Below are 6,000 nucleotides of genomic sequence, written 5' to 3' on the forward strand. Positions count from 1 at the left end.
TCGTGCGTAGCAGATGAATATGGAATTATTCTCGAATGATTACATGAACTCAAATGATTCACACGAGTGAATCTTCAACCGTAAAACAACGAATGACATTATATAAATAACTCATCGTGTGAACATCCTCGCATGTTCCCTGAAAACAGTTACTTATTTAATAGAATCAACCTCTCGAGGCATCTGAAACCCCATAAATTACGAACCGTGCAATGAGTTTTTGATCGTAAAACCGGGAAGAAGCGCCACTCGAACGGAAAATCATATTTGAGACCCATCACCATTTACGGCTTAATTAGTAATTAAGCTGAACAAACATTTCACAACCGAAGAAAAACGACGAATGAAAATCTTTAGAATTGACGTGCATGGTGGCCGTGCGCTTTAATGATGGAGATGTCGTGAAATTGCGTTAATTAGTTGACGGAATTGTTGTGATGACAATGGAGGAAAAAAAGAGGTGCAATTGAGCTGGACAATCAAATCCTAATCGGGTTCGTTGCACGATTAGTTGCATCCCATACCCAATGCACCACGACTCAATTGATTAATTACAAAACAGCATCACGATTACATGATCACTTTAATTAACAATTGCACAATTGGCTGCATTTACTATTGCAGAGGAAATAAATTGATCCATTCCTTGTTATATTTTTTTCCGCGGGACGTTTTCGACATTGAGAAATTTCTTCATATTTATTTTCATGTGTTTTATGTTAACTTTTATGAAAAAATTATTCTCTCATGTTTTGTCACAAGTGACATAGCGAAATGATGAATAGTATCAATTCCTTTGAAACTGAAGTATGACGAAATAGATGGAAATTGAACGGCTTATCTGAACCAAAATTTTTGCAATCCCCCGTATTTTTTTATTTTCACCATAAAACGTTCGTAGATTTTACTCTTGACTCGAGTTTGTGCGTAGGCCCAGGGATCAGACGCACTCCATTCTCTTTTGGCGCCACATTCATTCATATAACTCGCCCGATGCATATGTACTGTGCACAGGGCATTGTATGGGATGTAATACCTACATTATGCGAGTGAATAGACTGTCTTAAGCCCTTCGCCCCCGTCACATTTTCACTTCACACATGTTTAGCCGGACAATTTAATTTATTATGTCCCCTCGATTTTGTGGTGAAAAAAAAGAACATTCGCTGAATTTCATACATTGTTCAGGGGTATTAATGCAGATGATTCACCGAGGTGTGATTGTGATTGAAAATTGGGCGGGGGGATCGACTGGAAGGTATCACTTGACTTAATGCATAAAATCGATGTCTCATTATATTCATTCGATCGCAGATACCCCACGTGCTGTCTTACCATCACCGGTGTTATGCTAATTCATGTGTTTGAGAATACCCTCCTACTTTTTTTATGATTGTACGAGCTCGGTGATATGTAAATTCATTGGCATTTGAATGAAATTTTATTGTATCTTGTAGGTGAGGATATTTAACAACGGAAGTGAAATTTTTTTTTTTTTTGAAAGTGAAAAATTTAATTCAAATTTCATGTCAATTACATTGTTTATTATTTTCTCAAAATTTCTTTCAATTTTTTCTTGGATGAAATTTAAAAATAATACTTCATTTTTGAGGTTTTTGTTTATAGTTTCAGTAAATTTGATCATATTACGTGAATTTTCCCGATAATTTTCGAGAAAATTTGATGTATTTTAAAATAGACAAAGTAAAAATTATATGTATCTTCAAAAATATATTGAAATATCCTATCAACTTTCGTAAAATTGATTCTTCTACTCGTAATAAAATTCTCCGACTCAAAAAATAAAAACGAAATCAAATCACCAAAATTTAGACACAACGCTTCATTTTTTAGAACTTCATAAAAATGAAGAAATATAAATAAATAAATATACCAATAAATAATTTTGTTATATTACATAAGCCGACGTTCGAGGAATTTCCTATAATGTTAAATCAATAAAATAAAAAATCATTATATTGAAATATTCTGTTAATCTTCACAAAATTAATTCTTCTACTCACAATAAAATCCTCTGAACCAAAAAAAAATCAAAGCACCATAATTTCCTCTCAACCCTGAACCACAACTTACTGATGAATGTACAAGACCGGATGAGATAAACGACAACCACTTGTGTCTCGCTTTATTATTTATGTGACGTATTCCATTACGCGCTCTTAATTGTTTGACTAATGTACATTTTAACGGTCCAACGGTATACCACAGGGATATACACAATTTCCATAATTATTCCCACCGTAATATGATCGCATTAATATTGATCCCAGTTGCTCATTGACTTTTCAATAGCAGGAATTTCGAGGACGTTATCTCAGACCGGCAATTCCAGCGTACCATAATTTTGCAATATTACTCGTCTGTTCTGTTCCGTTCTGCTCCCCGCGGAATGTCTCGCGTGTACATTTTTTTTTCTCCTCTCCTCCTCGTCGGCGCACACTGACAGGTGGGGCTCGTGTGGGATGATCGTGTGGTTTATGAGCATAATACCACCGCGAGTTTTACTCCATTACGCAGTTACCTGGGACTCCTCGGGACGGGTTTACTTCGGTGCAGCCAGTCTACATGGGCGACATAATTATCACGGGAAATGGGTAGCTAGTTTTTACTCTCACCTTTTAATATAGCAAATGAACCAATCGCCAGTCGGGACGACGGTTTAATGCGGTTTACAGTAGCTCCGCCCACCTGATTAAACCTCCTCCCCAATCCTACTCACATCTTCCGGGATTGTGAAATTCATTCGTGTCTATTTTTTTTTTGCCCTGCGAGTGATGATTTCATTTTAGTAAAGTTGTGAGGAGAAGTAAAATTGTTTGAGGGTTTTTTCACGGGGGAAAATTGAAGTTTCAGGATTTATTTAATGCAGAATTAAAATTATTTCGCGACATACTAAAGCAGTTAATTATATTGTGCAATTTTTTATTTCAATCGAGTTTTCACATTTTCAAATCTTTTTTAAATCTGTGAGTAATTTTTCAAGATTGACGGTTATTTTGATTAATCGAACAATCAAATTCGGAAATTTAGAATTGATTGTTTAATAATAATTGAGAATTAAAAATAATTTTTTAATTTTAAGAAAAATTTGTGAAGTTTCATTAATTTAAGGTAAACTGCTTTTAAAAATTACTAATTTCGAAGTTTTGAGCAGCAAATTTCGCAGAATTTTAAATTAGTCGAGAACTCACGTATTTAGCTGAAGTTTTTTAATTTATATGAATTTTATGGAATAATTGAACAGAAATGAAATTAAGAGTTGTTCAATAATGAAGTTCTGTGAGATTTCTGTTGAATTGTAACTTGATGAAATAGATTCAGTCGATTTCATTCGGACAGAGTTTTTTGAGAACATCTTAAGCTATCGTAAAACATAATAGAAACTTAATAGAAAAAATAAAAGTGTAATATCACAGTAAAAGCGAATGTATGAATTTCACACACCTTTTCTACACATTTTTCAGGCACTAAAAACGTCTGAATAAAATGAAAACGTGTCTGAATTTCAGACGAACCGGTGCTGAAACATCTTACTTCATGTTTGAAATTCAACCAAATTTTCATTTCATTCAGCCGTTTTTTAGTGTCTGAAAAATGTCTACAAAATGTGTGTGAAATTCAGACATTCGTTTTTGCTGCGTCGATAGTTAACCGTTTCATCAATATAAATAAAAAATAAAATAAATATCAAAAAATAATTATTAATCATATTCAATCAATTCCCAATCAATTTCCCTGAATCGTTCCTGCAATCAATTTCACCGCGATTTTTGTTCTCCCAAAACTCTTTTTCAGTTTGAAAAAACCGGAGAAGTGTCGGTAATAATGGGGTTCCCAAGGGTTATATGATCCGTTTTTTGGACACGTGATGGCGCAGCAATAAATCACGGCCCTATTATTGGGACAGATGCGTCGATAACCGAGACGACTTTGAGCGCACGCAGGAGTTAAAAAGGAACAAGAAACGGTTGGAAAAAAGGGGGTGAAGACCGTTCGGGGACTGGAGCTCTTCATTGTTCGCAGACGAGTGAAGATAGACTTCACACGTGTTAGGGCTCGCGTGTGAGACTTGAAGAGGTCTAATAACATCGCATCCAACGGCAAACACGCAATTACGTGTTCTCGATCTCATGTCGCTCATTATGCCAGCGGTCTCTGACACGCGCTGAAGCTACTGGCATTTACCTTATACAAATGCCGATACGAGATCGCAGAATTGTGTGCATAGTAAATTTGTTTGATATGCCCCGGGACCATTAGGGAAATTTTGAAACGAATAAATCAATCCCGTAACATTTACCACAAATTATATTTTTCGAGGGGAAAAATTTCCCACGTTACAGATTCATGTGGCATTGCGAAATTAGTGAAATGGGCGTTTTGTTATTCGCGAATCACCATCTCAAGTGTTATCGCTCAATCGATAAATGTGGCATCGATTAATCGCTACCACGGGGATAGGTCTGCGAAACACCCTATTCTGACGTTCGTGACAATTTTAAAAAGGGGGGTAATGCGACCTTTAACGCTGGTTATAAAGTGCTTGGTAACTGGGGTCGTATTTACGCAATTCCACAGGTGACGTGAGTGCTGGCGATACTCGGAGGGACTCCTCCTCCGTTGTCCTCTTATTCGCACTCGCATTAGGGATAGTCAAGTGTTTTTTTTGCAGATTTTCAATCATGGAAATTGTTCGTTAAGGTGAGAAAGAAGGTTTTAAAATAATTAATGGAGAATCTGCGTTATTCATGTGGATTTTTTTAATTATCTGTCGATTTTTTTAACATTTTGTTTGCATAAATGAAGGATGGATTTTTTTTTACTACGGGGAGCCTAACTTTTTTGGGATAAACTCCATTTCTGATGGTAAAATTCCAAATTTTCAAATAATTTGAAAATTATATTTTGAATTTACCAATTTATAGATTATTCATGAAAAAGATTGTCAGAAAAAAAATTGAATAATTCTTCAAATTATTGAAATAGTTGAATCAACGAAGAATTTATTGAATGGATTTTTTATTTATTGGAAAACCTCATTTTATTGCGTAAACAATTTTTGATGATAAAATTCCGACTCCTGTGAATTTTTTAAATCATTATTAGAATGGAAAATTGATTATTTATAAATGGTGGATAAAAAAGGTTGTAATCTTGAAAAATTGCAGCGTAGACTTCATAATTCTATTTCAAAATGCAGATTTTTTAAAATGTTTACTGACGATTCAGAATAAAAAATTAAATTTACACCTTCAAAGTTCACTGGCTTAAATGGGATGTTCAACGACCCAAGTTTAAAGAAATTTCAACAAAACAAATATCCAAAGTACTTGACCATTCTTAGAAAACTAATTTTATCGAATTATCACGAAGAACGTAATTTTTTTAATATTTCAAAATTAATTTGTTCCGTATTTTGCACATTCCATAACGAAATTGTCCTGAACTTTTCATGATGTCATATAAATACTAATATTCAGAATTCTTAAATCCAACCTCTGGCGATTTTTGCATTTCCTCAAATTTCATACTGTGTTACATTGCTCTCAAAATGATGAATGAAAAAACTGATTCAGAATTCATAGGAATTTTTATAATCAATTTTCTGAATACGTCATGAATTTCACTTTAAAAAATCCCGCGTGGGATAATGAAATCCAATCACTCGACAATACTCTTTACAACCCATTCAAGACAAACTAAAAATCAATTAACAAGAGAATGAGATTATTCCAAAGCGTAGGGTTTGTTAATTGTCACATTGTATCAGTTCGCTGAATCTCTCAATAATTACAGCCTCTCTCTCTCGTATGAATAGTAGGACGTCCCTGCATGGCCCAGACGTGCTAGCCTACACGTTACCAGCGGCACGCATGTAGTTCATAAGTGCAAAAGAAAAATTTGACGGAAAATAAAAGATGGAAATTTTATTCTCACGGCCGAAATCCTGATTGTGGTGTAGTGTCTGTTACGACACTC

The sequence above is a fragment of the Diachasma alloeum genome, unplaced genomic scaffold, assembly GCF_001412515.2.
Source record: "Diachasma alloeum isolate Michigan unplaced genomic scaffold, Dall2.0 Dall_scaffold_00208, whole genome shotgun sequence".
Lineage (NCBI taxonomy): Eukaryota > Metazoa > Arthropoda > Insecta > Hymenoptera > Braconidae > Diachasma > Diachasma alloeum.